The sequence below is a fragment of the Lipotes vexillifer genome, unplaced genomic scaffold, assembly GCF_000442215.2.
Source record: "Lipotes vexillifer unplaced genomic scaffold, Lipotes_vexillifer_v1.1 scaffold147, whole genome shotgun sequence".
NCBI lineage: Eukaryota > Metazoa > Chordata > Mammalia > Artiodactyla > Lipotidae > Lipotes > Lipotes vexillifer.
This window is the reverse complement of record NW_006778796.1, coordinates 12,350-20,921: the sequence shown is the minus strand read 5'-3', so window position 1 is coordinate 20,921 and position 8,572 is coordinate 12,350.

Sequence of the window (8,572 nt, the reverse complement as noted above, 5' to 3'; positions counted from 1 at the left end):
TCAGCAGGAGCAGCTAAATAAGTAGAATACAGGCATCCGTCGTTTTACTGCCCTTTACAGATACTGCGTTTTTTACGCACATTGAAGGTTTGTGGCAACCCTGCATCGAGCAACTATCAGCACCATTTTCCCAACAGCATTTGCTCACTTCGTGTCTCTCTGTCACATTTCGGCAATTCTTACGGTATTTCAAACTTTTACGTCATGATTATACTTGTTATGGTGATCAGTGACCTTTGATGTTACTCTTGTAATTGTTTGGAGTGCACCACAAACTGCTCCCATGTACGACAGCACATTCAATCAACAAAAGCTGTGTGTGTTCTGACTGCTCTACCAACCAGCTGTTCCCCCATCTCTCTTCCTCTCCTCACGCCTCCATATTCCCTGAGACACAACAATATTGAAATTAGGCTAATTAATAACCCTACAGTGGCCTCTGAGTGTTCAAATGAGAGGAGGATTCCCATGTCCCTCACTTTAAATCAGAAGCTAGAAATGATTAGTCTCAGTGAGGAAGACGCGCTGAAAACCAAGGTAGGCTGAAAGGTAGGCCTCTTGTGCCGAACAGCCAAGGTGTGAAAGCAAAAGAAAAGTTCTTAAAGGAAGTTAAAAGTGCTGCTCCGGTGAACACGTGAATGATAAGAAAGTGAAATAACCTTAACGCTGATACGGAAAAAGTGTTAGCGGTCTGGATAGAAGATTAAACCAGCCACAGCATTCCCTTAAACCAAAGCCTGATCCAGAGCAAGGCCCTAACTGTTCAATTCTATGAAAGCTAAGAGAGATAAGGAAGCTGCAGAAGAAATGTTTGAAGCTAGCAGGGCTGGTTCATGCGGTTCAGGGAAAGAATCTTTTTCCATAACATAAAAGTACAAAGTGAGCAGCAAATAGTGATGTAGAAGCTGCAGCAAGTTATCCAAAAGATCAGCTGAGATACTTAATGGGCCGTTACACTAAACAACAGATTCTCAATGTAAATGCAACAGCCTTCTATTGAAAGAAGATGGCATCTCAGACTTTCATAGCTAGAAAGGAGAATTCAATGACGACTTCAAAACTTCAAAGGACAGGCTGACTTTCTTGCTAGGGGCTAATGCCGCTGGTGACTTTAAGTTGAAGCCAGAGCTCATTTACCATTCCAAAAATCCTAGGGCCCTTCAGAATTGTGCAAAATCTACTCTGCCTGTGCTCTATAAATTGAACAGCAAAACCTGGATGATGGCACATCTGTTAAAAATATGGTTTACTGAATATCTTAAGCCTAGTGTTGAGAGCAACTGCTCAGGAAAAAATACTTCTTTCAAAATATTCCTACTTATTGATAATGAAGTGAATGAAGGGAGCCCTTCTCTCCTGATGCCCATACAGCAGCTGCCTCCATCACCACCTGACCTATACGGCAGCCAGTTTCTGTCTACTCTTTATGCAGTCATGCACCCAGTGAATGAACAAACGGGACATGCATAATCTTACGCCCCAAATGCCAGGACGTTTAAATTTAACTCAGTTGTATGTCATGTAATTTCCCCCAGAGCTCAGCTTTCCCCTGACCATTGTTCATGTCGAGGAACATTTTTCTGGTCATAGCAATAACAATCACTGGCACTTAGCACGTGTGCTGAGTACTTTACTGTTTTATCTCATTTTTTGATAATAACCCGAAGAGGCTAGTACTGTAAGGGGGACTGTTTTGCAGATGAGGGCATGGAGGCTCAAACAGGTGGAGATACTGGCCAAAGATTGCTCAGCTGCTGAGTGAGGATTCAAACTCAGGTCTGGCAGATCGCAGGGACTGGACAGCGTGGCCTCTGCCACTCCTTCCAGCTGTGGCAGCCCACGGACCGATCTGAGATGCTCCAGTTCACAGGCCAGCCTTGAGCTTTGAAACTGGAATTAACTTCTGAAGGTACAAACTAATAATCAACAGAAAATATCCAGCCCCAGATTATCTCTGCAGCTGCTTCCAGACTCTGGGGTCTTGGTAATGGCTCTGCACTAAAGCTCAGACTACTGGGGTCAGGGCCCAGCTCTCTTAAATGCTGAGGCACACACTCTAACGAAAATAATTCAGGGGGCTTCCCTGATGGCGCAGTGGTTGAGAGTCCGCCTGCTGATGCAGGGGACACGGGTTCGTGCCTCGGTCCGGGAGGATCCCACGTGCCGCGGAGCGGCTGGGCCCGTGAGCCATGGCCGCTGAGCCTGTGCGTCCGGAGCCTGTGCTCCGCAGCGGGAGAGGCCGCAACAGTGAGAGGCCCGCGTACCGCAAAAATAAAAATAAAATAATTCAGGTATATTACAGAGGAGGATGGAAAAAATAGCAAGATTTCCAGATAATTTCATATTTGCTTTGAACTGCTTTGGATTGTTTCAGGCTAATTTTCTTTCCTGAAGATACCTATCCTTTCTTCTTTGCCATGAGAAAAACTGGCTGTGCCCTTTCCTATTTCTGACCGGTCATGAATGTAATCTGCCTTACTTAACTTAAGGCATCTAGATCTGTTACGTAACTGGTTCTGTTAGGTGAATTATCTTTGTTCCAGGTACGGTACAGGAGCCCTGGATATTCTGATGCTTTCTGACACCCCTTAAAATAAAAGATGTACTTGTTCCGTTGGCACAATTTGTCAGAAATAAACAGAAGGCTGCTTCTGTTTCCTAGAATTCACTTTTCTAGAAGGAGTACAAAATTGGTTAGCAAAACTTAATTGGGTTATTGCTTCCTGAAAGTCAAATCATACCAACAAACAAAATGGAATCTTTTAAGAAATGTCACTCTTTATACTAAAACTCAAAATTAAAGAAAAAAAGAAAAAAGACCTTTATAAAATCATAGAGCTGGATGAGCGCACAGAGCAGCTCATCTGTGCTACCCTCCCAGGCCTAGTCTGGGTCTGAACAGATTCTGCAGACACAGAAACAGGTGAGGGAGCAAGAAAGGTGGTAAAGCTAAATAGCTGGTAAGAAGAGAAAGTCAGATTATGCACTCAGCACCAACATACCGCCTCAGAGAAGAATTAGGTGGATTTCTGGCCCCTTTTCCAGAAGCCAGTGGAATCCTGACTCCTCACTGCTGCTGCTTTAGGTCCTAGTGGTATCGTTACTGACTCCCCGCAGGGCATCCAGGCCCAACTCCCCCCAGGACACCCAGCATCATGGTTTTTCAACTGCCCATACAAGCTTCTCAACCACAGGCCCCGATGTCCTCAAGGATTGCATGCTATGGTCCAGCCTCTAGGGATTCAGTGGAGTCACCGTGCTGCTCACCGAAATCCCGTATCTTCTCATTTTCCACTCCGTGTAATGCATCTGCAACACTCAACTACTCTTGTTGCCAGTGAGCTGTTTTGCTCTCATCTTGGATGTTTGCCAGGTCACCCACTGATTGGCCGAATTCACCCTGTAGCGCGTGAACTTCAGATGATCCCTGCACGTCTTCCATGTGCTCAGCAGCCTCTCTCAGCTAGTTGGATGTGGGACTCAGACCATGCAGGACCTCCCAGAGATTCAGGGAAGTTATCCGCCTGTATTAGTTTTCTGGGGCTGCCATTACAAAGTACCACAGACTGGGAGGCTTAAACAACAGAAATTTATTTTCTCATGATTCTAAGTTCCGTGAGAAACTTCGAGTTAAGTCAAAGTTTCTTGGACTTCTAGCCTTCAGAAGGTGTCAGCAGGGTTGGTTTCTTCCGAGGGCCTCTCTCTTTGACTCGTAGATGAACATCTTCTCTCTCTTTGTCTTCACATGGGCTTCCCCTGTGCATGTCTGTGTCCTAATCTCTTCTTGTAAGGACACCAGTCATATTTGGATTTGGCTCACCCTTAGGACCTCATTTGACCTTAATCATCTCTTTAAAGGCCCTGTCTGAAGTGCTGGGGGTCAGGACTTCAACCTCTGAGTTTGCAAGGGACACAATTCATAACCTACTCAAAGAGGTGGCTGGTCCACCTGCCAGAGTAATTTACCTGATTGCAAGTGTGCCCCACCTGCTGGTCAGTGTCCCATACTTGCTGGCCAGGGTCATGTGGCTGCTTGCTGACATCACCCACCTGCCTGTGACAGAACCCGCCCCCCGGGCCGGGGTAACCAACCTTTGCCCTAAAGAAAACTCCGGCTTCCTGACACAACAGCCTGACCCCTGACCTCACCTACTTGCAAGGATACCCCCAGTTTGCTTCTTACCTCCTCCTGCAATACCTCAGCCACCTTCTCTTCTTCCCTGGACTCTGCTACGCCCCCTCCTGGGCTGCTTGCTTCCCTTCCTGCCCCTTGCTGTCTAGTCCTCACTCAGCAGCCAGCTGGAGCTTTTGTTCGAAAATCCCTTCCTATGGCTCAGACCCCACCAGTGGGCTCTCATCACATCCAGAACTCATCCAGGCTCCTACAGCTGCTGCTCTGTATCACCTGAGTATTCCTCGGACCTCGGTTCCCTCCAACTCACTGCCTCATGCACATCATTCCTGACACACTGCTCTCTCTTCTTCCCAAAGACACAAATCTAATTCCCACCCTGAAACTTTTGCCCCATTCCCACTGCCCGTATCACCCTCCACATGAGCTTTTCATGCCTCTCTCCCCATACTCATTAAATCTCTGCTTATGTAGAAATTCACTTGGTTAATAGAGCTTATACAGTTGTTCATAATTTCAGATGTTTTGAAGACTGCACTGTTGTAAAAACTTAAAATTACAGAGATAAAATTTATACTATTTAATGGTCTTTTCAAGAATAGTGACATTTAAGGTGCCCGAGGTAGATGGTTATCTCCTTTCTCAAAGTCCTACACAAAGGGAGAGTGTATACAATTTTTCAGGAGCCCATTCTTTTCTTTAATGATCCTAATTATGTGCTCCACCAAAACTAGTTATGTGACTACAGGCAAATTAGTTAATCTCTCCAAGTCCTTTGTAAATGGAAACATTTCTGTTTGCCTTCCTCAAGAAGCTGTGTGATATTCACATGGGGCAAAACTCAAATGAGAGAATACTTGGAGTGGCTATTGAGCAAGTTAAAGAAAAGATAAAAATTTTAACTCATCTCGGTATTTCCTGCTATATTTGAACGTGTGTCCGTCCATCAGGGAGAGATGGAGACTATTATCACTGGCCCTTTGTATGGCATTCTCTGTTGGAGTTTGTCCCAACCTTGTTTTTCTTTTCTCTGATTTTTACTTTTAGTTTATATGATGCCACCTTAAGTCCTTTCTGGAATAAGTTGAAGTTACATATAGATACATTGTTAAAACAGCACTCATCCTTTGTATACTGGAAACATGCTTTTAAAAAATTAATTGAAAAATTCAACTACGCTTTGAGCCCTGTGACATATTAGCCCTTTCTTTTCAACCTATAGTTTGAAGATGGCTAGAGTCATTTTGCAAATAAGGAAGCAGAAAACATTAAAATAACCTAGGATGTGAGTTTATCCTTCTGTTATCTCATTCTTCACCCCCACTCACACACATTTTTTTTTCTTTTTGATTTCTCAATGTATCTAGAATGCAGCTGGAATGAACCTAAAAATATTTTTTCCCTGAGCATGGTATGTAATGTATGAAATGATTATTTCCAAGGTGTTTAAGTTTATGAATGACTACAGAAAGTTAAATCCAAAAACGACCCCATTATTGAATTCAAGCCTGTGTTTTACATGTAAGAAGCTTTAATTACCTACTTAGTTCTGAATAGCAAATTTGAAACACTCATGTCTCCCCTCAGGGCATTATAAAGCTGTCAGATTATATCGTACTACTTTGAACAGCCTTCTGAGGCATGTTTGTACCTGCTTCTTGGGTACTTTAGGAACTTCCTAAGCACTGAAGCAGTCTTGTAACCTGACTGTCTTCCATCTGGGCAGATTCATGTGTCTGGATCTGTTCACTGAACAGATTGGCATGGGGTGCACATCAACCCTGGGTCAGTTTTTTGAGCACAGAGAATTTTCTCCTCTACAAGATGCATTTCAAGCCCCCAAAGCCTCCACGGGACATTCTTTGTTTTATGGTGGATTAGGTGAGAAGGGTAGGATGTCTCAGTCCAACTCTTTTCATTCAATGCATTATTGAGGGCCTACTGTGTGCATAATTCTATGTTAACCCAGGTAAGAATAGCCAAGAGTTTGCTTCTTCCAGGACCTTGTAGTCTAGTTACCCATCAGTCCAGCTAGGAGGCTGTCACCAAGCAAATGCCTGGATGGTGGTCAGGTGCACCGTCTTGGTTAAACATGTCAATAAGCCATTTCCTGGTCTTAATAATGTGACGCAGTGGCTTGGGTGAGAAAGAAACTTAAGTGGCTTCTCCTGTTTTAGTAACAGAGGCAAACATAGACTCATCAAATGTGAAAGTTGGAAAGGACCTTAGAAGGTATGCGAGTCCGTCCTATTTGCTGTCCAGGTAGGGAGGCTGAGGCCCAGGGGGGCAGGTTCGAGATCACAGCCCATTACTGTCAGACCCGGACCAGCAAGTCCTGAGCCCTCTTCCCCTCTCTCCATGTCCTCAGGACTAACTGTGCCTTTAAGCAATAGCTCAGTGCCCTGGGGCAATTGTATTGATGCAGCTAATGTTGAGGTCCAGAGGGCAGAGATGTAGGGGATTCTCACCAACATTCAGGCATCCTGAGAAAGCATATGGCAGATCTCCTTGTTTGATTCACGATCTGGGTTGTATTCTTCATCTTAAAAGGTAGAGTTTAGGATGGAAGCACTGTGAAGTTGCTCCCGAGCTGACAGCTCACACCGGGCTTAGCACACCATGCCCCGCTTGTCCCACAGTACTGTGCGTGGACCACAGGATTCAGGTGGACAGAGAAGAAAAATACCACCAGCGACATCAGTGGTCAGCTGGCCCCACCTCTGTGCTGGTGCCAACGGCTGCAGGGTGTGTGCACAGAAATAGCTGAGAGTGGCCAGTGACCTAAGCTCCATCCCCAGCTTGAGAACAAGTGTTCTGGACAGTTCTTCTCTGCCACCCCTGCCTGTGATGTCAGTTGATGTAGCCAAGGTACCTGGAAGCATGTATCTTTGCTACCCGTCATTTTCCTGCTTTTGTGACCTGCCATATCTTGGGATATACCTCATTAACTGGACCCATTCACGATGGGGGTGGGGGGGTTGCTAAAGAGATGAGCCAGGTTGTGGATGCCAGGAGGAAGTTCATTCTGGCACACAGAGCCCTGTGTTGGGGCCACCACAGGCTGTCAGGCTCTGCTCTTGGGCTGGGATTCAAGGGCGGGGGACATTTGAAGGCAAGGACAGCCCACCAAATTAAGAGGATCTCGCTTGCTGAGCATGTTACCAGTACGGCGATGTATCATGGACCCACTGACCAGGTCTAGGGTACACCATCAGGGTTGGACCCTGGTTAGACCCAGACAAAAAGCAGAGTTGATGCTGAGGTTTAGAGGGCTGGGAGAGAGCTCATTAAAAACCTCCTTCTTGGGCTTCCCTGGTGGTGCAGTGGTTGGGAGTCCGCCTGCGGATGCAGGGGACATGGGTTCGTGCCCCGGTCCGGGAAGATCCCACATGCCGCGGAGCGGCTAGGCCAGTGAGTCATGGCCGCTGAGGCTGCGCGTCCGGAGCCTGTGCTCCGCAACGGGAGAGGCCGCAACAGTGAGAGGCCCGCGTACCGCAAAAACAAAAACAAAAACAAAAAACCTCCTTCTTAAGCCAGCTTTGGTTCTAGAGAATGAGGAGGTGTTCCAGGGCTGGTCTGTGGTAAAAGAAGAGACGAGAGGAAGGAGATGAGGCAGGCCAGGAGGTGATCCCAGACAAACGGCGCCAGAATAAACTCTGTTCACACCTGTGCCCTCTGCACTGTTGCTACGGCCCCCGCTCTTGCTTAGACCTGCATTGCTACTCCCCTACCTTGACTTGTCCTCCTTACGAGATATCCCAGCCCAGGCCTCATGTTTCGGGAACATGAAACTGGAAAGAACTAGAACAGGAGGCATATAGCGATCACCATAGCAAGCGTTTTGACAGTTGTTTTGCTGGACAGTGTGCACCAATGACCTTGTGGTTGCCTCCGGAGACAGAGTGAGTCTTCGAGGATGTCTCTTGAGGCAGGAGGTAGATGAACACAGGGAGATGATTAAGAAGGCTTTTTATTTTATATTCTTTGATAGCCTTTGAATTTCTTACATTGTGCCTGCTTTCATGTATTTCTTATATAATTCAAAATTAAAATATATAAAATGACTTGTAAAAATTAGAATAAGATGGAGTTCATGAACAGCATCAGTCTGCTTGGGCCCCGATAAATCGCTGCCACTGTGGTCTTAACGGTGTGGAACTGGCACACTAGGAGGGGCAGGGCAGGGCAGAGGGTGGGTACAAATTTGTAGCCAGTGCCAAGGCAGATGGCATCACGGGCCAGACTCTGGCACCACCATGGGGCAGGCAGCACGAGAGCAGAGTTGGGGAGCTCTTAACTCAGGGCACCCCCAGAACCTTTCCATGCCTCAGTTTCCTCATCTTTAAAATGGGAGTAGGGGCGATGACATTAGTCCCAGCCAACTCAGAGGATTTGGGTTTTGTTTTTTTCTTTGGTTTTGTTCTTTCCTGGTGACTTGAT